At 40.8% G+C, this 26,179-nt stretch overlaps 1 non-coding gene and 1 pseudogene across 1 annotated transcript; both read right to left on the reverse strand.

Moving 5' to 3' along the window:
- Positions 1-15,469: 15,469 nt before the first annotated feature.
- Positions 15,470-15,568, reverse strand: LOC141616062 (small nucleolar RNA R71; annotated as a pseudogene).
- Positions 15,569-22,093: 6,525 nt separating this feature from the next.
- LOC141616678 (small nucleolar RNA R71) lies at positions 22,094-22,200 on the reverse strand. Its single transcript, XR_012531011.1, has one exon. It is a non-coding gene; the product is annotated as a small nucleolar RNA R71 (small nucleolar RNA).
- Positions 22,201-26,179: the final 3,979 nt, after the last annotated feature.

Consider the following 26,179-nt stretch of genomic DNA (forward strand, 5'->3'; position numbering starts at 1 on the left):
AAAGGAACTTTCTCTAACCAAAATTCACACTTGCTTAAATTAGCATAAAGGTTATTTTCCCTCAAGGTCTACAACACAATCCTCAAATTCTTCTCATGCTCTTCGTTAATCTTAGAATACACCAGGATATCATCGATAGAGACAACCATGAACTTATCCAAATAGGGACTAAACACACGGTTCATTAGGTCCATGAAGACTGCCGATGCATTAGTTAATCCAAATGGCATAACAACAAATTCGTAGTGTCCATACCTTGTCCTGAATGCAGTCTTTGTAATATCTTCATCCTTAATTCTCAACTGATGGTATCCCGACCTCAAATCAATCTTAGAAAATATTCCAGCCCCCATTCAGCTGGTCAAATAGATCATCAATCCGCGGCAAAGGGTAACGATTCTTGATAGTCACATTATTCAACTCTCTATAGTCAATACACAACCTCATGCTCCTGTCTTTCTTCTTTACAAATAACATAGGTGTTCCCCAAGGTGACACACTCGGCCTCACATAGCCCTTATCCAATAACTCCTCCAACTGCCTTTTAAGCTCCTCCAACTCTTTTGGTCCCATCCTATAAGGTGCTTTAGAAATTGGTCCCGCCCTAGGTTTTAGGTCAATGTCAAAATCAATATCCCTCTGAGGTGGTAACCTTGGAATCTCATTTGGAAACCCATCCTGAAAGTCTTGCAAAATAGGTATAGATGTCGCCCCATGCACCTCCTCCCGCGTGTCCCTTACGTGACACAAGATCAACTCACCTCCCTTCCTCAAACAAGATTTTAAGGTGACTGTTGAGATAAGTTTTATTTTTGGTTTAACTACAAATCTCTTGTAAGACACTTTTATTTTCTCAGGTCCACTCAATGTTACTTTCTTTTGATGACAATCTATAAAGGCTTTATATTTACTCAACCAATCCATCCCTAAAATTACCTCGAAACCACCCAAAGGAAATTAAATTAAATTGGTCAAAAAGATAGCTTCCCCAATTTTAACCGACACATCTCTATAAACACGGCTATAAGGTATGGAATCCCCCGAAGGTATATCAACTAGGTCTTTTAATTTATCATATACTTTCAAATTTAAAGTCCTAGCATGATCACTTGAAATAATAGAGTGGGTAGCTCCCGAATCGAATAAAACAAAGGCAGGCTCAGAATTAACAAGAAATGTACCCGTGACAACATGAGCATCCTCCTCAGCAGCTTCCTTTCCCATCATAAATAATTTCCCACTACTCTTAGGTCCACTCTGGCTAGCTAATGCTTGCCCATTCTACTGACTTCCACTGTTCATTATTTTCTGAAAATTATTACTTTGATTGTTGTTGAAGCGATTTTAATTAGAATTATTGTAGTTGGTTCTCCTCTTATAATTGCCACCTCCAGATCTCTGATTATAATTTCCATAGTTCTGCACATGAGTGCGATAGCCTCCACTTTGGTTCACATTAACAAATCCCCTACCTTGACCTCCCACATGAACTCGGCAATCAGCAATTTTATGACCCACTTTCCCACATCTGAAACAAGTGACGACACTACCTCCCGAAGCTCCACCTCGACCGAAACCTCCTCGGTTTCCATTCCCATTCTGCCCGTTGTTGGAGAAAAATGCTCGGTATGGATTCACATTTTGTTTCTTATTCCCAGCACTCTTACTTGCAGCCTCAGTCTTTCTCTTTTCACCCTTTTCTTTCTTTTCTTCCTTGAGCATATCCGCGATTCTCTTAGCATGTCCAGCTCTTTGATAGACATCATCCATGTTACATGGGTGCCCAGCTTCAAACCTCTTCTTGATAGTTGTGGTCAACCCCTTCTCGAATCTAAGTGCCAACATTTCATCACTGAAGTTTATGTCTGCCACATACTCATATAGCTTCATAAACCTATTATAGTAGTTCTCCACTGTCATCTCATCTGTCATTTTGAAAGAGTCAAATTCTACTCTCATTCTGCTCTTAATGTGTTCTGGAATGAACACATCATTCATAACCTTCTTGAATCCCAACCACCTCACATAATCACTCTCATTATTTGCAGTAGCCTCTCTCACAGCCTCTTTGCTTCTTGCCCACCACATACCAGCTTTCCCTCATAGATAATAAGCAGCCTGATCCACTTGCATTTTCGCATGCAGGACACTTCAATAGCTCAAAAAGATTATCAAATTCTCTGTGCCAATCTCCCAATAAAGAAGGTGCTCCCAAACCATCATACTTCGTCGGATTGTGCCTCACAATAGAAGCACTCACTTTAGCTGAATCTTGCACTAACCCCTTGGCTTTCAACGCAACTGTCAAGGCCTCATTCATAGCTGTTTTGTGTGGATTTTGCGCAGGGCGAAATCAGGTCAGGGTGAAACCGTGTAGGGTTAACTAGCTCTAGGTAGTCTGTTGGTCAGGTCGTCAGGGTACAATAACAAGACGTAAATGAAATAACAACAATAACAAGATAAGCAATTTTGTACGTGGAAAACCCTTGAATGGGAAAAAACCACGGGCACCAAGCCAGGAGAGGATTTCACTATGTAATTTGGGAGAATAATTATATGATAATAACAATCTTTGTATTTCTCTAAGTATTGTGTATGCTTCTTCTTGCGTATATATGAGATGATTCCAATATCTTCAAACTGTTCCTTATATAGTCTGCCATCTTGAACGGCTGCTTGATCTGGCATTAAAGGCAGATTATTCTCCATTATTTCCAGTAATAATTGCTAATTATTCCTCCCTTAATTACTGCATTTACAGCATAATCTTCACATTTAATGCCGCGTATATAATCCCTTTATAACACGCGTATTTGGTCTAATATCGTCCTGACATTTTGACCGTTGTCCTCTCCATGACCTGGTGCCTATCTTCATGTGCCCTGATAGCCTGATACCCTGACAGCCTTGCAGTCAGGTTCAGGTGAGATACTGATCAGGGAGGTCTGTGGATTTCCAGGCCTAACAATTTCTCCTTATCTCCTCATTTGCAGTGTGCCAGGATGGAAAAATGAGGAGATAACTTTATTATTGGTAAGATTACCCAACGGTTAAGTTTTTCCTGATAGAATTCCTGTAACGGTTATTTTACTGCAGTTGTTGACGCGTGTTTATTTACTGCAACTTCCTTAATGATTATCCACTTCCTTTGCGGCTGAAACCCTAATATTCTTCACTATAAATACCTGTGTGCTTCATTAAGTTGAACTCATCAACGCAATTTCTTCTCATCTTCTCTCTTTAACAATCTTTTTCTTCAGTTTTCTTAATTTCCAACTTCCTCAATCTTTGATCAACTCTCCATAATTTCTCAAATAATGGCTGCAAAGAAAAAATCTACCAGGGCATCGGTTCCTGCAACTCCTCCTTCTCAGAATCCTGAGGAAATTTCTTCTGAAACCTTGCCTGCTTCTTCTGCTGATCCATCTCCCACAGTAAATAAGCCGAGTGATCCTCCATTGGAGATGATCTCAATATGTCATGGTGATTTTCAATTCAAGCCTACGAAGGCTTTAAATGAGGATCAGTCTCATGCAAACCGTTTGAAGCCTAAGTTTGAGAGGATTTTGAAGGATAAGGGGATCATCCCTGCTGATGCTGAAGTCTGGATCCCTGAGGATTCTCCTATCAGGGCCGACTGGGCTTGTCCTGGTTGGTACTGCATCCATGACTGGGCTTTCAGGGCAGGCTGTAAGCTTCCTTTTTCTCCTCTTATAGTTGAGCTCATTAAGGAGATCGGTGTTCCATCTTATCAGTTAATGCCAATGGTGTGGAAGGTTGTATGTTCTATTGAGAATCTCTGTAAAAAACACAATATCTCTTTTTCTCTTGATGATTTGAAGACCTGTTATGCTGTTAAAACAAACAGTCCTAGCCGTATAAGTTTTAAGGTCAGGGCGTCTACTACTCCTCTTCTGATTAACTTGGATAGTGGCCATGATAAAGGCTGGGCTGCTGGGTACATGTTTGTCAGGACCAATTCTGTGGGTCCTGACCTGGCGTAGTTGAATGATGAGGCCTGCGTTGCTGGTGAGTCTTTTTGGTTTCTTTCTTTGTCCTGCATGTTTTATTTGTTAGTGAAAAAATAAAAATTATAATAAGTCATACCTCTTATGTGTGCAGTTGATGAATGGGTTACTGAAACTGAGTATCCTACACCCAATGTCTCTGCTTTCCTTGCTATTCCCCCTTTGGAGAGGTCCTGGCCTCTCTGTTGTGGGGTTGGTCACCTTCCATGCTGTTTGAAGGCTGACGGTGCTCCCAGGGCGGCTAAAGCTTCAGGGGCTGCTAGTGCCACCACTTCAGGCAGTAAGTCCATCTTTAATTTTTCCTTTCTTTTTACCTGGGATTCCTGATAATGTTTGGTTTATATTGCGTCTGAGATTTCGTGTTGCGACCACCGGGTCGTCTATTCGCCTTGCCAGGTTTGGTATGGTGACCTCTCACCAAGTCGGCTAAGATTAAGGAGGAAGGTCCCCGGGGAAGCGGGGATCTTGAGCTGTTATTGACTTGACTGAACACTCGATCTTTGCCAAGGTCACTGTCACGCACCACCGCCCTTGAAACAAGTACAACAGCCCAAAAAAGGAAAATTGAAGATGTCGATATTTCTGCCCCGGTCAGGGAGGTGAGAGCCAGGGTGGAAATTATGGAGGCTGTTAGGGTGAAGATCAGGGATTATGCTGCTTCTAAATCAGATGTCATGCTCACTCTTGACCCTGTTGAGACTGCTACTCGGCGGTTGCTTTGATGGATCATTGATCGACCTCTTGGTGGTGCCTTGGCTGCCGTAAGGGAGGTAGGTTGGAACAATTTCTATGTGTATTTTGTTTTGGTAGTTTTCTATTATTAGGGTAAGTTACTCATTCTTTTCTCTGTTTTTGATCAGGGAGCTGCAACCTGTCTCCATAATGCCTATCAGGCTACTTCTTTGGTAGCCAGGATTAATCTGATGAGATCAGATTATGATAGGTTGAAGTCTGAGCTGGATTTTGCACGGGCTGACCTGGCTGCTAAAGATGCTGACTTGACGAGGGTGCAAGCTGAGAGAGATGCTGCTAAGACTGAGGCGGTTTCAAGCAAGCGGCTGTTGCAGGAGGCCTTGGATAGGAATGAGGAGCTCACCTAAGAGAGGGATGACTTGGAGTTCAAGCTGGATGATGCTTCCCTCTACTTCTATATCAAGGGAAGGGCGGCTGCTATGCCGGAGCCTGTCGAGGCCATGGAAAAATGGGACCCTGAGGCTGAGATGGCTTTTGCTGCCTCAAAGTATCCTGACCTGCATAATATGGAGAATGAACAGGAGGTCGACTCTACAGGGGAGCAGGATGTTGACGCTGATCTGGCTAAGAGTGGGGAGCAGGTTATTGATGCTGCTGCTGTTTCTAAGGAGAAACAGTAATATATTTATTTTTCAGTTGGTATTTTGGCCCATCCAGGGGGGATGTCCCTGGACAAACAATATTAAACAATATTTTCATTTTCTTATCTTGGGTCAGGGAGACTATCCCTAGCCTTTATGAATATTTTGTCACCTTTTCCCCAGGGGATAAAGGTTTTTATTAATATAGGCATGGTGGCCTTCTTTTGGCTTTTTCTGTCTTTTGCTTTGCTTGTGAATTTCATCCTGTTGGTCCTGTCAAACATTCTGTTTGGATAACCTGCACAATGTTTTCGTTTTAATTTGTTATGAGTATTTCAACCAAGTATAGTTTTTTGCTATAATGGTTGAAGGGGTGGGAAATCCGGCCTGTCAGGAGGGCTTATGTCCCCTGCCTAGCTGGAGGGCTTGGTATTCGGCTTTGTCAAGAGGGCATTTAGACTGATGGTCGGGATAAAACACCCTTGCACCTGTCTTGCTGCGTCCAGCCGGTTGTAATCCGTGGCAGTAAACCTAGTCAGGTTAGGCAATTATTTCATGCCTGATTGGTCCTGACTCTTTACTGTATCTGGTGGTGGTTACCAACTCGTCAGGCACAGTTAAGTGCAAAATTTTTGTTTCAAGAATGTATCGTAGAGTAGCCCTCAATCCTGAATATTTATACATATAATCTTTTATCATATGTAATTGTTCAGGATTCAAAAAGTAAATAGATAGGTTAGTTCGAACAGATATAAAATACAGACAGGGCATGTAAAACATGTAGTTCATCACATAGCATGTTAGGTTGAGTAGTGATTGAATTTATACCTGATTGTAGCCTAATCTTTACATATGGAATAATTTTAAATGAGTTACATTCCAGGATCTTGGGATCATTTTCCCCTCTAGCGTTTGGAGCCTGTATGCTCCTTGTCCAACAATTGAATCAATTAAGTAAGGGCATTCCCATGTGGGAGCCAGTTTGCCTGCCGATTTTTCTTTTTTATTTGGAAATACTTTGCGTAAGACAAGGTCTCCTTCTTTAAAGACCCTGATCCTGACGTTTTTATTGTAAGTCCTGGCGACTGCTTGTTGATATGATGCCATCCTGATTTTGGCAGCGTCTCTTAATTCTTCTGTCAGGACCAAGTTGTCTTGCATCAGGTCTTTATTTGCTTCAACGTTGTTCAGGCTGCATCTGAATGTTGGTACTCGTACTTCCGCATGGATGACAGCTTCACAGCCATACACCAGGGAGTAAGGTGTTTGGCACATTGCGATTTTTGAGTTGTCTGTCGCCCATAGTACTAATGGAAGTTCTTCAGCCCATCTGCCTCGTCTTCTTTTCAGCTTCTTTTTTAGGCAACTTATGACTACCTTGTTGCTTGACTCCGCCTGGCCATTAGCTTTTGGATATCCAGGGGTCGATTTCACCATGTTGATATTCCATTCTTGGCAAAATGCTTGGGTCCTTTTCCCCACGAACTGAGTTCCGTTGTCACATACTATTTCTGATGGGACTCCATATCTGCAAATAATGTTTGTCCTGATGAAAGATATTACTTGTTTTTCGGTTACTTGCCTGAAAGAGTCAGCCTCAATCCATTTGGAGAAGTAATCAGTCATAGCTAACATGAAGACTTTTTGTCCTGGAGCTACAGGCAGTTTTCCCACAATATCCATGCCCCACTTTATAAATAGCCAGGGTGCGGAGATTAAATGAAGGAGTTAAGATGGCTGATGTATGATTGGTGCATGAATTTGGCAGGCTTCGCATTTTGAAGAGTATTCCAGGAAGTTAGCCCTCCGTGTAGGCCAGTAGTAGCCTGTCCTGATAACTTTGCTTGCCATGCTCTTTCCTCCTTTGTGGTTGCCACAATGTCCATCATGTATTTCTTGAAGTACTAGTTTGGCTTCGTCAGGCTCCAAGCATCTCAGGTAGGGTCCAGCCTGCGATCTCTTGAACGGAGTGTTATTGATGATAGCATAAGTTGAAGCTCTAATTTTAAAAGCCCTTGCCTCATGTCTTCCCTGAGGCAGTATTCCTCGGAGAAACCAATCATAATAGGGTTTAGTCCAAGAGTTATTGTCCTGATTGACAGGATTGACCTGTTCAGGTTTACTGATAATTGGCTCTAATAAGTGCACAATTGGTATTTTGTTGAAAACAATGGGGGTGAAATTTGAACCTAGGCTGGCTAGAGCATCAGCCTGGGTATTCAGATCTCTTGATATTTGATCTATGTCAAATAAAGCAAATTTAGCGGTAAGGTTTTTTGCATATTCTAAATACGAAATCATTTTTGCATCCTTAGCCGTATAAATTCCCTTTATTTGATTGGCAATTAAGAGTGAATCAGTTTTTACCTTTAGGTTTTGAACACCGAGGTCTAGACATACCTTTAAGCCTGCTATTAGGGCTTCATATTCTGCTTCATTGTTGGTAGCTTTGAACTCATAGCTTACAGCCTGAGCTTTACGTCTCCCTGTGGTGATTTAAGTACTAGTCCTAACCATGTCCCCCTGGCGTTGGATGCCCCATCCATGAATAGGGTCCATTCCTGGTCTGGGGTTTTAGTTTCTAGTTTATTGACCTCTTTTATCAGGTCTGGTTCCAGGTTAGGGCTAAAATCAGCCTCAAAGTCTGCTAGGGCCTGCGACTTGATCGCTGCTCTGTGTTCAAAGGAGATATCGTACGTGCTAATCTGTACTGACCATTTAGCCATCCTGCCTGAAAGTTCAGGCTTACGCAGGACATATTTTATGGGCAAATTGGTCCTGACTATAATGGGGTGACTTTCAAAATAGGGTCTCAGCTTGGTACATGACATAATTAAAGCTAAAACATATTTTTCAAGTAGTCCATACCTTAACTCAGCATCTAGCAGGCTTTTACTTATATAGTAGACTGGATGTTGCTGCCCGTCCTGTTCTTTTACCAGGACTGCGCTGATTACTGTGTCAGTGACAGATAGGTATACTGACAAAGGTTCTCCCTTTTCTATCTTAGCCAGTAAGGGTGGAGATGATAAATAGGATTTTAGATCCTAAAAAGCTGCCTCATGCTCATCCGTCCACTGGAATTGTTTATTTTTCCTGAGGAGGTTATAGAATGTTTTGCATCTTTCAGAGGATCTTGATATAAAGCGGTTCAGGGCACCTACCCGGCCTGTCAATTTTTGGATATCCTTGACAGACTTGGGTGACTGTAGTTCCAGGATAGCCTTTATCTGTTCAGGGCTGGCTTCTATGCCTCTCTTTGTGATCATATATCCAAGAAATTTGCCTGCAGAGACTCCAAAGTGGCACTTTGCAGGGTTTGGCTTCATGTTATATTTTTCTAATATCTCAAATGCTATTTCTAGATGCTTCACATGATCTTCTGCATTCTTGGATTTCACCACCATGTCGTCTATGTACACTTCCATGATGTCACCTATCTGGTCTTTAAACATCATGTTGACCGGCGCAGAGCAGTACGTTGCCCCCGCATTCTTCAGGTCGAAAGGCATGGCAGTGTAACAGTATATGCCTCGGTCTGTAATGAATGCAGTACTCTCTTGGTCAGCAGGGTGCATCTTTATCTGATTGAATCCACTGGAAGCATCCATGAATGATAACATTTCGTGGCCTGCTGTTGCGTCTACCATGGCATCAATATGAGGCAGGGGGAATGGATCTTTAGGGTAGGCTTTGTTCAGGTCAGTGTAGTCTACACAGACTCTCCACTTCCCATTCTTTTTCTGTACAATAACTACGTTAGCCAGCCACTCAGGGTACATTACTTCCCTGATCATCCCCTTATCCAAGAGTTTCTCTACTTCCTCGTTTATTACGGTAATCCTCTCAGCTGCAAATTTGCGTCTTTTCTGCTGTACAGGCTTAAACGATGGGTCAACATTGAGCTTATGAGTAATTATATCAGCACTAATTCCAGTCATATCAAAATATGACCAAGCAAACCAAGATGATTTATTTTTAAGGAATTTTACAAGTTCAGGCCTGACACTATCTGGTGCGTCAGATCCTAACAAAACATACCTGTCAGGGTACTCAGGGTCTAGGATTACCGGATCTGTTTCCATTCTGGGAGGTGCCACATAAGTGCTTCTGACAGGGTACTGTAATTGCTATGCCAGGGACTTACCTGCCTTGGAAGACATCAAGGCTGCTGTGTAGCATTCCTGGGCTGTCTAGTGATCCATATGCCCCAGTCTGTTGGTATCTTGATGCACTGGTGATAGGTTGATGGTACGGCCTTGACATTGTGAATCCAGGGTCTGCCCAGGATAGCGTTGTAGGATGACAGGCAGTCAAGGACTCCAAATTTCTCATAGGATGAGACTCCTTCCACGTAGGTTGGGAGGTGGATTTCTCCTAGGGTGCTCCTGGTTTCACCGTTGAATCCTACTAGGACGCTGGATTTCTTGGTAACTTGATCCTCGTTTATCTTCATGGCTTTCAGTACGTCAAGCATGATCAGGTTCACTGAGCTGCCTCCATCTACCAGAATCCTTCTTACTTTGGCTGTTCCAATCTGCATAGAAATTACCAGGCCATCATGATGAACATCAGGGATGCCCACCAGGTCACAATTATTGAAAGTGATTGTTGGGACAAGATCCGGCTTGCAGGGTGACACAGTCCTTGGTGTCCTGGCTATCTTCTTTGCTTCTGAACTTGTCAGGCCGCAAATCTCTGAACCTCCAGATATGAATTTTACTTCATAGATTGGTGGGTGTGGAAGGAGATTACGATCCTGCTTATGCTCCTGATTTTCTTTATCTTGGTTTGCATTCCTGCCTTTTGTCTTGATCAGATCTTTCAAGTATCCTGACTTTAGCAGGTAGGCTACTTCCTTCCTCAGGGTGAAACAATCATCCGTGGTGTGTCCAATATCCATGTGAAATTCGCACCATTTTGAATTGTCTCTTCTGGGATTTTGATTTTCTGACTTTCTGGGCCATCTAACTGCTGTTCCCATGTTGTCAAGTCTCTGGATTAATCCTGCAATATCAACACTGAAGTTATGTTCGGAGATAGGTGGATAAACCTTGACCTTACCTTGATATTCATGAGCCAGGTTGACTTCTGACTGATCTGGCCTGGAATATGGAGTAGGTCTATAATTGTTCCCTTTGTTGCTTTTCCTATTGCTTCTTTCATGATCCCTTGGTCTACTGGGTGATCCAAGTTTGTAGCTTTTATCTTCTTCCAGTCTGATGAAAGCAAGAGTCTTGGCCTGAACATCTTTGAAGGTGTGGCAGGGATACTTAGTGAGTTCGCTGTATAAGTCACTGTACGGTAGTAACCCCTGTCTGAATGCCTCCACTGCTGTTCTAACGTCACACCTGGGTATAGACAATTTCTCTTTGTTGAATCTTGTAAGGAATGTCCTGAGAGTTTCATCAGGCTTCTCTGTAACTCGGTAAAGGTCACTGGATCGTTTCTCCAACTCCCTCCTACTTGCAAACTACTGGTTGAAACTATTGATCAGGTTGGCAAAGGAATGGATGCTGCCAGTTGGCAGGTTGATGTACCATTGCAGGGCAGGACCAGTCAGGGTCGTTCCAAATCCCTTGCACATGCAAACTTGTCTGAACTCGCTGGGAATAGATGCAGCCAACATCTTCTGCTTGTAAAGAGCCGCGTGATTTTGTGGATCCGTGGTTCCATCATAGACCCTCATGGATGGAATTATGAACTTTTTTGGTAGGTTTACTTTTGCTATTTCCTCTATGAAAGGCGAATTAGCATAGCTATCAGGGGCGGCTTTTTCCATGCTGGCAGGTACTCCTGGTATCTTATCGAATTTTTCGTTGAGTTTCTTGATCTCCTGAACTACTGCCATCATGATGGCTGCTGCAGATTAATCAAGTTTCTCTTTATCATCATCTTTTTGTTCATCATCACCATCTACGTTAATGACTTTAGGAATACTCGGGCTCCCAAAGCTGGAAAAATAAATGTTCTTAATGATTGATGAAAACGGGGTTCCTGGTTGGAATCTAGAGCCTGCCCCTTGGGTTTTTTCCAATTTTTGCTTCAGGGCCGACTCAGATTCTTTCAATTGCAAGATTTCGGCTTCAGTTTGGGTTACCTTTTCTTTCAGGCTTTCCAACTCAGCAATTTTTTGAAGAGCTGCATTCAATTGTTCTTCAACGGTGGGTTGGGCCATTTTTATAGGATTTTTGAGTTTTTGTAAGATAAGAAAAAAGGATTTAAAGAGCTAGATGCCCCACGATGGGCGCCAATTGTTTTGTGTGGATTTTGCGCAGGGCGAAATCAGGTCAGGGTGAAACTGTGTAGGGTTAACTAGCTCTAGGTAGTCTGTTGGTCAGGTCGTCAGGGTACAATAACAAGACGTAAATGAAATAACAACAATAATAAGATAAGCAATTTTATACGTGGAAAACCCTTGAATGGGAAAAAACCACGGGCACCAAGCCAGGAGAGGATTTCACTATGTAATTTGGGAGAATAATTATATGATAATAACAATCTTTGTATTTCTCTAAGTATTGTGTATGCTTCTTCTTGCGTATATTTGAGATTATTCCAATATCTTCAAAGTGTTCCTTATATAGTCTTCCATCTTGAACGGCTGCTTGATCTGGCATTAAAGGCAGATTATTCTCCATTATTTCCAGTAATAATTGCTAATTATTCCTCCCTTAATTACTGCATTTACCGCATAATCTTAACATTAAATGTCGCGTATATAATCCCTTTATAACACGCGTATATGGTCTAATATCGTCCTGACATTTTGACCGTTGTCCTCTCCATGGTCTGTCGCCTATCTTCATGTGCCCTGATAGCCTGATATCCTGATAGCCTGGCAATCAGGTTCAGGTGAGATACTGATCAGGGAGGTCTGCGGATTTCCAGGCCTAACAATAGCGATCAGATGATCAATCTCCTCTTGAGACATAGAAGTGGGTGTAGGTGTAGATGTAGCTTTCTTTGGAGGCATGGTTCTGATATTAAAGAAAAATGCACACATAAGCTTTTGCTCGGGAATTTAGGCATAAGGTTTTTAAAAAATACACCTGCAAACAAAACAACATGTGGTTGACTGGACTGGCCTAAAGCCAGCCAACCACGTGACCCACGGCCTCCAAAAATCGCCACACCCCACGTATTTTAACCGTCCTAATAGACATCACCCATACAAAATATTATCGCTTTTATCGTTAAATTTCTACAGTAATCATGGCTCAGGGATCACATAACCGCATATCACTAGACATAATATTTCTAATTCACATAACATCCATTCATGTAAATTAATAATTCATGCTGTAAATTAATTCAAACCACTTTATATAATTTCAACCAATTAATTCATTTCACAATTTGATGCATATTATCACCCAATTTCACAACACAATTCCCAATAGTTACTCCAATTCTCATGGCCCTAGGCCAAAATGTTATTACATATTACTTACCTCAATCCGCGTCCTGCAACAAGGTTAGAAATTTCTATCTTAAGACAAACAATTGATCTTTAAGACAGAAAACACCTTCTAATTACCCCACTTGTTCAATTCGCTCAAAGGTGACCGGTTCAAAACTGAAACGGCTAGAAGTTTTGTGTGAAGGGGCCCCTATTTCTCATCCCAAGCCTTAAGGGGACTCCTAACAGTTTCTACTCGGGTTCATTTTATTAGACTCCTAAATTCATTTGGTTCATTTGTTTTAGGACTGAGGAACGTATGCTCTGATACCACTTTGTAACACCTCCATTTATTTAAGAGCCTTTACTACGCATTCCTAGATAAATGAACGTGTTACCATCTCAGTTTCTTGAGGTAGTGAATTGATGTGACTCATATTTGTGCACATTTAATCCCCAAACTAGCCTCGTTCCTATGCTTTCTAGTGTTATTTAGGGTCATTTCTTATCTTTAGTTCCCTACTTTGCTTATTCTTTGAGGTTTTGTGTCTTTGGTAGGAGAGGATTGCTAACCTTGCACTTATGGAGCAAAGTAGAGATAAATGGATCGCATCTAATGACCAAGCATCAAAGAGAAGACCATTACTAAAGGCCTAAGTGAATAAATGAAGTAGAAATGGGCAATGATGAAGAGCCCCATGACCTACCCACGATCCCCACGGATCCTTGGGCAGTCAAAGAAGAAGAAGAGCTGAACAAAGATCCGGGCGTCTCAGTCCTCAATCCGATCATTCCGAGCCCAGGTCGGGCATCTCAAGGCTCAATCCGAGCATCTCAACTTCAGGTCGAGCGGAGCATTGGGCAGAGCGAGTTTTCTTCAATCCACAATTCGGGCGGCTCTCTCTAGGACTTGCAAAGCACTAATCATCTTCTTAGGGACTTAATCGTCATTTAAGTCCTTAGTTACCCTAATACTTGTACTTAGTATAAATACCCCATTGTGTTAGGGGATTAATAAACAAGTTTACCTAGTTAGAATTTAGCATTAATCAAGTTTATCAAGTTGTAATCTTTTAATCCAATATTAATCAAATCTTAATTCCTCTTTAATCCTTCAAGTGTTCTTAGTTTTAATTGGGTAATTTGAAGATTATTTGGGTTTATTGAAGACTTGACAACTCTTCATCATTCATCAAGTGTTCTTCTATTATTCTTTGCTTATTATTTGGATAATCCTCAATTAGGTATAATCCTTTTTACCCTTGCTTATTTATTTACTCATTTACCATGTTTAACCTTACTAATATGATTGACACCTTCATTAGCATGTTTACCATAGTCATGAGTGAGTAGTCTCCTAGCTAGGGTTAATGGGCGATCAGGGGAACTATAACATGGGGGTAGATCCATACTTAATATAATATGTTATCATATGATTGCTTGCTTGTTGTAGTGTTAACCTATGCACACATTATGCTTGATGAAATGCTAGACTATGAAACCTTGCATTTTTGCCCATCTCTTATCTATTCAGCAAGACTTGGAAAATATAAACTAACTCGAGTCTTGTTAGACCATGCATACAATTGAATTGGAAGAAAGTAAGTCGACTTGTAGATGTTTTACAGTTTAGATGACTCGGCTCCGGGACCCAAATCTTCCTATGAACCGTAAGACATAAACTAACTCGGTTCCTCTACAGCAATGATTGCTTGCAACTATGAAAACATGTTTGTATGATCACCACCATGAATCCCTTATGAACCCATGACACCCTAGTGCCTTAATCTATTGTTTACAAACCCCCACTTTAGTTGCTTGTTTTGCTTTCATTTCTTTACATTTCATTGTTATAGTAGTGTAGCTTGATACCTCGTATCTCAACCTAATTTGTGACACCCTAAGATATAGCTTTCTACAACCGATAACTTAATTGAATACCTGTCCTTTGGGATCCGACCTTTACTTACCACTCTACTAAGAGTAGTTTGTTTAGTTATAAAATTTTTTTTAGTTGGTTGGCTTAGACGATAAAGTTTTGAACCACACCAAAAATGGCGCCGTTGCCGGGGATGGTGTTTAATTGAATTGTTGTCTTTTGTTTTTTTTTTTAGTTGTGTCCTTCTTAACCTTGGGGAAGTCAAACTCCTCAAGGTAGTTTTAATTGTTTTCTAGTTGTTTGCTTTTTGCATGTCTAAGAGATAACAAGGTAGACCTTTGCCTATTGATCCCGAAATTGAAAGAACTTTGACCAATCTTAGAAGAACCGCTAGAGGGACTTCAACAATTTTGGGTATTGGAGAACTTGTGGACGTTGGTGTTATCCAATCGGATAGTGTTGTGTTTACCAACCCTTTTTCAAGAGAAGGAGAGGAGAACGTAATTCAAAACCAACCACACAATCAACCCACAATGCCTAAATCCGCATTCATACAGCTAGTTGAGAGAAGCCAATTTGGAGGGATGCCTAGTGAAGATCCTCATCTACACATGGAAACTTTTTGTGACTATTGTGATGTTTTCTCTCAAACCGGAGTAACCCATGATCAAATTCGATGGGTGTTGTTTCCTTTTTCTTTGATCGGTGCCGCAAAGCAATGGTTAAAGAGCCTAGACGAGGCTACCCTTGGTATTGATTCATGGAAGAAGTTAGCACTTGCTTTCTACAAGAAATTCTATCCTCCAGAGAAGACTAACATGTTGATAGCCCAAATCACCGGGTTCAAGCACAGGGATGAGGAATGATTATATGAAGCATGGGAGAGATCTAAGGATACTTGTCGCTCTTGTCCACACCATGGACTTAGTGAGTGGTTCCTTGTTCAACAGTTTGGAATGGCTTATATGAAGACTCACGAAATGTGCTTAATATGGGCTCCAATGGGAGGTTCACCGAAGTTGATGACAACCAAACATGGGCCAAAATCGAAGAGATGGCGGTTCATAATTCCCAATATAGTAGGCCCCGAAAGGCCACTAGAGGAGGAAAGCATGAGGTGGATTCTATCACACAATTGGGTGCTCAACTAAATGCTCACATCGACACTATCAACTTGAATTTTGAGAAGGCTATGGATAAGCTTGATGAAGCTTCCAAATCACCCAAACAACATGTCAATGCTATGATGGCATCATTCTCAATCCCCAATGGAGTATGTGAAAGTTGTGGAACCTTGGGACATGATCAAAACGAATGTAGGGGAACAAATGAACAAGTGAATGCTTTCCAAGCATACAAGAATGGCACCCCTTATTCCAACTACTATAATGAGAATACCAAATTCCATCCAAATCTCTCATACAAGAGCAAAAATGTCCAAAACCATCAACCCACATACACATCACCTCCAATGGGAAATCCTACTCCAAGACCATACTATAATCAACCCAATGACCAAGCTTTTGATGTTCAAAAAGCTTTCCTCCAAATGCAAAAGAGCCAAAAAATTTTCTTTGCTTAAATGCAAAGGGATAGCCAAGCCAAAGAAACCACCATCAACAATATCCTTCGTCACACCAAAATGTTGGAGACTCAATTGTCTCAATTTGTAATACCCCGTAGTTTAGTGAAGTTTATATAACTAATTTACGTAATTCGAATAATTGATTATGACGGTTATAATTAATAATTGTGAATAAGATGGAATGATATAATAAAATAATAAAATAATAGAGTAATGGGTCGGAATGGTAATTGGGTAATAATAATATACGATAATTTATATGGTAGTAGTGAATGATTATTATGTTATAATAATAATAGTAATACGATAATAATAATAATAATAACAATAGTAGTAATAATAATAGTAGTAATTGTATTTATAATAATAATAATATTTGTTGTGAGACGGTAATTAAAATAATAAAATAATAAAGAAAGACGGGATTGGAGTTGGGTCATGTGCTATAGGGCTTGGGTCGACTATATATGTTACGTAAATGGGTTGATTAATTGTCGGGATCGGATAATTACTAATAATAACAATAAGTATATTTTATATGTCCTAATTGGTTCCTTATAACGTTAGCCTACCAATATAAATTGATGAAACCTCAAGCAATAGTCTTTATTATTCATCAAATCTGAAAATAATTCACAAGAGGGAGATTAAGAAAGTATTGGTGACGGAATTAGCAGCGATAATTAATTAAGGTAAAATTCTAATCTCGTTTTATTTTCTTATTAAGCTGAATGTCTGACGATCTTAAGACGCTTAGAAACTGACCCAAACCTCGACGGAATCAGACGAAACTTTGGGAGGTGGTACATGGGGTGCAAGGGTTGGATTGGGTGTGTTGGTGGTGTCAGGTAAGGCCTAGGGTGGCGGTGGCAGGCGGGTTTCGAGGGCTGTGGCAGGTGGATTGAAAATAGGGTAGTAGGGGACTTCGACCCTAATAGGACCCTTATTCGGGTTCGGCTTGACCTTGGTAAGGTGGGGTTGGGTCCTGGTGTTTGGGTCGACCAGGTTGGAGGTGTTTTGGCGGTCGTTGGTGGTGGTTGGTGCTGGTGGTAGCCGGAAGTTCGCGAAAACAGGGGGAGGGGTTTTAGGAGTTGTTGGTGTCGGTTTTGGTGGATGTGGGTTGCCGTGAGGGGTCGTGGCCAGTGGTGGGACCACCGTGGGTCAAGGGAGACCACGGTGGTGGCCACTGGTGGTCGTGGGGTTGTGTTTGGTGGCTAAAAACCGTGTGTTTAAAGAGGCTGTTTGTTAGTTTTGATTGTTGATGGGTGGTGTCGTGGGAGCTTCTAGGGCATGGTTGTGTGGGTTGTAAGGGGCGGTATGTCTGGTGGTTAGGGGTTTTTTGTGTGCGTCATGATGCAGGCTAGAGGTGGCGGGCCAGGGTGGTATCATTGGTGGTTGGTAGTGTCGGGAAAGGACGGGTGAAGGAAGGGTGTTGAACATGGTTTTAACGTGTTTTATGGGGTTGTGGTTGTGGGTGTGTACACGGGTTCTTTTGTTGGGTTTTATTTAATAATTAAGAAGGGTTGGCTCGGGCTTCTTTTGTAAGCGGGTTTTAATATCGTAACCTTTAATAATTATGATAAATAATTATTTTGAATAATTGTATAAAAGGAATAAATAAATAAATAATTGAATTAAATTATAATATTTTGATTAGGTGACGGTTGTGAAGAATTATAATCGGATAGGATTTGCTTTATTTATTGGATTGCTTGAGCTGCTTAATTGGAATTGCGTATCAGGTAGGGATAAATCCTACTCAACTTTTACTTGATAATGTTTGTTGGATGATTTATATTAAAGTGAATTGATCATATGAGAATTTGTGTTGGTTGATATCATTGAAATTGCTGGAGGGGAGAATTATATTTTAGATGTTGGTTGGATTAGTTATGATGGAGTTACTGTTATTGCATTGGTTATTCAGTTTAATTCTGGCAGACATCCCTTCGTGGTGATGTAGATTATTATTGAGGTTATATTGGCAAACGTCATGGTAAGAGCCTTCGGGTGACGTATTTCAGATTTATTCTGGCAGACGATATTTTATCGTATTTATTCGAGGCAGGCCCCAGATTGGTCTGCAGGCCATCAAGTGGATTTTTAATCAACTATATGTTGAGGCAGACATTACCTTTGGTAATGTAGTTTTTGTTTACTCACCTTCGGGTTGAGGCTGCCCCGGCCAGGGATTGGCGGGATGATTAGTGTAACGATTAAGTAAAAGAAAGGAGCACGTTGTCAGGGGGTTGTGCAATGAAAAAGGAGATTGAATTATTTATCGTATGTTTTTGTTGTTAGTATTTATTGCTACTCAATCTCGTGGTTGACAGTGTATTCGTGAACACCTGCGGTGAACCGTTTTATGGGGAGCAGTTTTGACAGGTACTAAAGATTAGCTGACTTGGGAGCATTGGGATGAGAGCTTGACTTGGACCAAAGTTGAAGTCTAGATCACATAGAAAAATTATATCACTTTATTTATTTCCGTTGCAAGTTTGTAATTTATTTAGTTAAGTTGTTTTAATAAGTTGTAATAAAAGTGTTGAGTAGTAAAGTTTTAATAAAGTACTTTGGTTCTGTTTAATTTGTACTCACTGCCTCGGGAAACCGAGATGGTAACAGTCCTATTTATTTGGGAATGTCTAGCTAAAGGCTCCTGAATAAATGGGGGTGTTACACAATTGGCCTATTCTAGCTCTAAAAGACAAAAGGGACAATTACCTCCTCAAGGTAATCCTCCCACAAGACATGAGACCATCAATGCTATTCACTTGAGAAGCGGTACTAGATATGAGGGACCAAAGAGGAAAATTGAAGAAGGAATTGTTGAGGAGAATGACAAGCAAAGTGATGTGATTGAGCCACTAAGGAGAAATCCTAAGGTGGTAGAGATAACAACCAATGACTCATCAAGGAACAGAAGTGAAGAGAAGGCTAAAGAAGTTGAGAAAGAGCCTATTGTGATTAGACTTCCATTCCCAAGTCGCCAAGCTAAGCCTAAGTTTGATGAGCAACTTGAAAAGTTCATGGAGATTTTGAAGAACTTAGATGTTTTTATACCATTCACGGAGCCAATCCATCATGTTCCGGCCTATGCAAAGTACATGAAAGATATCATTACTAAGAAGAAGTCCATCCGGAAATTGGAAACCATTGCCTTTACTAAGGTGAGTAGTGCAATTCTACAAGGGAATTCCCCTCCAAAGCTCAAAGATCCGGGAAGTTTCTCCATTCCATGTACCATTGGTGATACCACAATCAACAAAGCACTATGTGATCTAGGTGCAAGTGTGAGTGTCATGCCATACTCGGTATGTGAAAGACTAGGAGTGGGAGAGCTCAAGTGCACCAATATGACTGATGTGACCATTATTTGAGCATACTTAGTCCCCGAATTAGCCTCGTTCCTATGCTTTTTAGTGCATATTTGGGTCATTTACTATCTTTAGTCCTTTGTTTTGCATATTCTTTGAGGTTTTATTTCCTTGGTAGGAGAGGAGTGCAAACCTTGCATTTTCATGACAAAATAGAGCTAAATTGATCGAATCTAATGACCAAGCATCAAAGAGAAGACAAGACTAGAAGGCCTTTGTACATATTATAGTAGATAGGCAATGATGAAGAAATCCTTGCATCCCCGACTAAATCCCGGAGGATTATTGGAAGAAGAGAGGAAGAAAAGAAGAAAAGAAAGGCTGGGACGAGATCCGCTCGTCCAACTATAAAGGCCGCCCGTCTAAGACTGCAAGAATCTGAGCGTCTTAGCCACAGGGACGCTCGTCCAGAAGCCTCCCAGGCCGCTCGTCGAAGCCAGCAGGCCACCCGTCCAACTACCCCAGAATCCGCTCATCCTGACCCTTGGACGCCCGAATTGTCTTACAGACCCATACGTCTTCTTCTTGCTCCATGAAAGATGCGCATATTTTTGGAAGACCAGAAAAAAGGAGACCCGCATCTTTTTCTGAGAGGAGCGATTCCTCAAGAACTTAATCGTCATTTAAGCCCTTAGTAAACCCTAATTTGTGCACCTAATCCCCACTATAAATACCCCATTAGTCTAATTAGATTAATCATGTTCTTCTTATCAATCTTTAGTGTAGTTTATATCATTCTAATCTCTTCTTAATCTTGTAATCAACTTCTAATCAAATATTAATACAAATCTCAGTTCCTTAATTTTTCTTTTGTTCATCTTTTATTTTGGGTAATTGAAGATTATTTGGGTTATTGTTGGGAGATTGACAACCTTCCAATCATTCATCAAGTACTTCTATTATTCTTTGGTTTATTTTGGAATCATTATTAGGTATAATTCTCTTAATCCCTTTTTAATTATTGTTAATCATCTTCATTTATTCATCATGTTTTGCTTTGTTAATATGATTGACAACCTTGTTAATATGTTAAACTTGATAATGAATGAGTAGTTTCCTTAACTAGGGTTAATGGGTAATTAGGGGAAACCAACATGGGGGATGATTCATGCTTAATTTAATATGTTTTCATAATTTATTTGCTTGCTTGTTGTGATCTCAACTTATGCACATGTTATGTTTGATGAAATGTGAGCCTATGAATCCTTGCATTTTTTACCCATCACTTACCTTTTAAATGAGACTCGTAAGACATAAAACAACTCGAGTCTCATTAGACCATGCATATAGTTGAGTAGGGAGGATTAAGTCGACTTGTAAGTGTTGTACAATCTAATCGATTCGGCTCCGGGACCCAAACCTTCCCAGGATTGTAAGATATAAACCAACTCGATCTATCACAACAATAATTGCTTGCTTATAATTTGAGAATACGTTTGTATGATCAATTCTCATGAATCCCCTATGACCCCATGACATCCTAGTGCTTTTAATCAATTGCTTACATCTCATTTTAATCATCTTGCTTGTTTACTTTTATTGCTATTTAGTTTAGTGATCTTCTTATCTCAACCCAAATCGTGACACCCCTAGACACCGCTACTTGCAATCAAAAATCCTACGTCAATACCCGTCCCTTGGGATCCGACCTTTACTTGCCTCTTTACTAATAGTAGAGTTGTTTGTGAAGTTATAAATATTGTTTTGGTCTAGGTGCTCCTAACGACAAGTAACCGAAAATTAAGCTCCAAGTGAGTCCGACAAAAAAATGGCGCCGTTGCCGGGGACGGTGTTAACTTGATTTGATTTTCTTAGATTGTTATTAGTTGTGTCTTTCTTTGCCTTGGGGAAGTAAAACTCCTCAAGGTTTGTTCTAATTGTTTTCAAGTTGTTTGATATTTTGCATGTCTAGAAGATCACAAGGTAACTTGTTACCCATTGATCACGAGATTGAAAGGACTTTGACAACCAATAGAAGGCTTGGTAGAAACACTTTGAGAGGAATTGGTGAGGTTGTAGATATCATTCTCTTGACTTCATCAACCCTTTTGCAAGAGAAGGTGACAAGAACCCAACACAAAATCAACCACCAAATCAATCACAAAATCAACCCACAATGCCTAAATTTTCATCACATTCCGTACCAACCGAGGAGAACCTACCCAATGGTACTCCCACACCACAACACTTAACCGGAAATTTCATTGCTAAATCCGCATTTATCCAATTAGGCGAAAGAAGCCAATTTGGGGGAATGCCTAGTGAAGACCCTCATTCTTATATGGAGACTTTTTGTGACTATTGTGATGCGATTTCACAAACCGGTGTGACTCAAGACCAAATTCGATGGGTCTTATTCCCTTTTTCTCTAATTGGCACCGCAAAACAATGGTTGAAGAGCCTTAATAAAGCTACTCTCGGAATTGACTCTTGGAAGAAGTTGGCTCTAGCTTTCTACAAATAATTCTACCCTCCGAAAAAGACTAACATGCTAAGAGCTTAAATTACGGGGTTTAAGCAAAGGGATGAAGAATCTTTGTATGAAGCTTGGGAGTGGTTCAAAGGAATTTTTCGCTCATGTCCGCATCATGGACTTAGCGAGTGGTTCTTGGTACAACAATTTTGGAATGGTCTTTATGAAGACTCAAGAAACATTCTCAACATGGGATCAAATGGTATGTTCACCGAAGTGGACGATAATCAAACTTGGAATAAGATTGAGGAAATGGCGGTCCATAATTCACAATATAGTAGACCTCGCAAGGCTACTAGAGGAGGAAAGCATGAAGTGGACTCTATTCCTCAATTGGGTGCTCAACTTAGTGTCCATATTGATACCATCAACTTGAAGTTTGAGAAGGTTATGGCTAAACTTGAAGAAGCCTCAAAATCACCAAAGCATCATGTTAATGCCATGGTAGCATCTTCATCAATCCCAAGTGGGATATGTGAGAATTGTGGAAGTTTGGGACATGACCAAAGTGAATGTAAAGGAACAAATGAACAAGTGAATGCTTTTCAAGCATACAAGAGTGGTACCCCTTATTCCAATTATTACAATGAAAACACCAAATTCCACCCAAATCTCTCATACGAAAGCCAAAATGTTCAAAACCCTCAACAAACATACACCCCACCTCCCATGAGAAACCAAAATCAAAGATCCTTTTTCAACCAAAACCAAGGTTACCAAAATCAAACTCCATACAATCAACAAAATGACCAAGGTTTTGATCTTCAAAAAGCGGTCCTCCAAATGCAAAAGAATCAACAAGAATTTTTCACTCAAATGCAAAAAGACAGCCAAGCAAAGGACATCACCATCAACAACATCCTAGCCCACACAAAAATGTTGGAAACTCAATTGACCCAACTAGCATCTTCAAACTCTCAAAGACAAAAGGGGCAATTACCACCTCAAAGTAACCCCCCAAGACATGAAACGGTTAGTGCCATTCACTTGAGGAGTGGTACGAGATATGAAGGACCAAAGAAGCAAGTTGAGGATGAAGTTGTTGAAGCTAGTGACAAAGAAGGAGTTGTGCAAAACTCTAAGGAAAATGAACCAACAAAACAAGAAGTTCCAAAGAAAAATGAAGAAAAGGCCAAGGAGAAGGAGCCCATTGTGATTAGACTTCCATTCCCAAGTCGTCAAGCTAAGCCTAAGTTCGATGACCAACTTGGAAAATTCATGGAAATTGTGAAGAATTTGGAAGTCTCGATTCCTTTCACGGAATTAATCAATCACGTGCCGGCCTATGCAAAGTACATGAAGGACATCCTTACGAAAAAGAAGTCGATCCGGAAGCTTGAAACTATCGCCTTCACTAAGGTGAGTAGTGCAATCCTTCAAGGGAGTTCACCTCCAAAACTTAAAGACCCGGGAAGCTTCTCAATACCGTGTACCATTGGCGACACCACGATAAACAAGGCTTTGTGTGATCTAGGAGCAAGCGTGAGTGTTATGCCATATTCGGTTAGTAAAAGGCTAGGGATGGGAGAGCTTAAATGTACCAACATCACACTCCAAATGGCCGATAGATTGACGAAGACACCGTTAGGGATATGGGAAGATGTGCCCGTGAGAATCGGCAAATTCTTCATCCCGGTGAACTTTGTCATTGTTGACATGGAAGAAGACTCCAATATTCCGATCATCCTAGGTAGACCTTTCTTGCACACCGCGGGTGCGGCGATAGATGTGAAGCACGGAGAGCTTACTCTAGAAGTGGGAGACGAGACCATAACTTTCAATCTTGACAAGACCATGAGAGCTCCTCGTTTGCATGAACCATGCTTTATGGTTGATCACTATAGCCGGAAGGATGATAGGAAAAGTCGTAATTCCAATGGAAAAAGAAAGTTGATAATGCTCCATCAAAAGAGCAAGTAAATAGCAACAAGAGAGATTGAATAGCTCACCCATGACAAGTGAAGAGGATGGCCTCATTGGCAAAAACAAGAAATAAGGAGAGTTGTCTCTATCAACTCAAGAAATTTTTAATGATCAAGTAGACGAAGTTTGCGGTCTTTGGGATGATGAGTTCGAAGGGATATTCAATCCCTACATTGGTAATGCTATGAACCAAGACCATCACGGAGAACAGCAAGTGCAAAGATCCATTGAGGATCTTTATCATGACAATGAACAAGCTTTCGACTACTTCTTCAAGGTGTTGAGTAACATCAACAACACCTTGAACATGCCCCCTTGACATCTCACATTGGATGAGAGTTTGGTGGAGTCCTCCCTAAACCACCATTTGTAAATATTCTAAATCCCTAACTTGCATTTCAATTTTTACATTGCATTTTTGTCATTTTTGGATTTATATTTTTGTGCCTTGATCAAGATATTCATCATTTTTGAGAGAAGTGAGGGAGGGACTTATGATTTTATTGATGTTTAGTGCTTTGACTTAGTGTGGGGATAGCAATTGCCTAGGCTATTCATGCCTTTGTAGTGCCCCCACAATGAAGAACACGAGAATTGAAGAATGAAAATGTTACGGGTTATGCAGTACCCACGGATGGACCTGAATCCGTGTGGTCAAGGAAGAATCCGAGCCGCCAAAAGGTGAATCCGCTCGTCGTCAAGGAATCCGAGCGTCCAAGATACAATCGCTCGTCTGACAGAGCTGCAGAATTCAAAAAATGGTCTGCCACAGAATCCGAGCGTCTCAACAAAGAATCCGCTCGTCTGATTCTGGACGCTCGTCTTACAGGAAAGACGCTCGTCTTTCTGCTGTTGATTCTTAAAGTATCTCCCTGTAACAGAATCCGAGCGTCCGTCCAGGAAGACACTCGTCCCAAATTGAAAAATCCGCTCGTCTTTGCTGAAAAACGCTCGTCCTGTGGCGTCCTTTCCTGAGACAAAACACGAAGAATCCGAGCGTCCCAGCCCTTGGTCCGCTCGTCCCCTGCTGCTGTTTCAAAAATAACGGGTCTTTTAAACCCTCTTCCCTCATTCATTTTCATTTCTTCTACATTCAAACACTACCCACTACCCAAAAACCCTCATCCTCTACATCAACAAAACCAAATTTCCTCAACCAAATTCAACAAAATCAAATCCAAACTTCCTCACAACAAAAATTAATAACTCCTTTTACAACAAGAATTGATTCAAACACCAAAATCTTCAACCTTTGAGTCGATTTTTAAGATACAAAGCAACATTCTTTCATCTTAAATCGATTTGGGCATAACTAAAAATTGAAGATTTCAATCTTTCTTTGGTATAATCAAGAATGACAAGAACTAAAGGAGGTAACAAGGCACCCCCAAAGAAGACACTTTCAAAAAGGCAACAAACTCTTCAAGCAAAACAATTGTCAAAGGCATTGGTAGTCCATGACGCAAGGTTGGATGTTCAACAAGGTCCCCCTATGGAAGCTACAACATCAACAACTCCGGTCATTGAGCAATTATCCAATTATCTGGAGGTAATTTTCACTTCCGACTCTCATAGGGATAAATTTGTTCTCTTTGCTAAGAAGACCATTATGCCTACAAAATTTATTTGTGAAGATGCTTTGACAAAGTTGGGTGTTCTTGAACAAACCAAAACCTTCATTGAGGCTATGGGATTGGGTAAATTGTTTACCATGAAAGAATTGACATACCCCTCCCTCAACTTGGAATTTTTGAGTTCCTTGAAAGTCACAAGGGTGGAGACTAGAACCCACATCGAGTTTCGTCTTGCAAATATTGATAGACACATCACTTATGGCGAATTGAGTAAGATTTTAGGCCTTAGCGATACTCCGAAATATACAAAGCTCCCCGACAAGTATGACCCCGCTCCTCTTTGGTAGGCAATTTCCGGAAAGAAATTTTTGCGCTTTCATGATTGGCGTGCTCTATTAATCCACCATCCGGGCATTAGAGTGTGGCATAAGGTCATTGGGAATACTTTGATAGCAAGAAATGGCACTAATCATCTTACCAAGCTCGATTGTGTTCTTCTTGAGTCGGCCTTGAACATAGGAAGGGAATATACTAAGCCATATAATGCTCTAAGACGTTTGGTTGAACGATGGCTTAATGTCGATTGTGGTAAAGAGGGCACCGC

Source organism: Silene latifolia, chromosome 11 (assembly GCF_048544455.1).
Source record: "Silene latifolia isolate original U9 population chromosome 11, ASM4854445v1, whole genome shotgun sequence".
Classification (NCBI taxonomy): Eukaryota; Viridiplantae; Streptophyta; class Magnoliopsida; order Caryophyllales; family Caryophyllaceae; genus Silene; species Silene latifolia.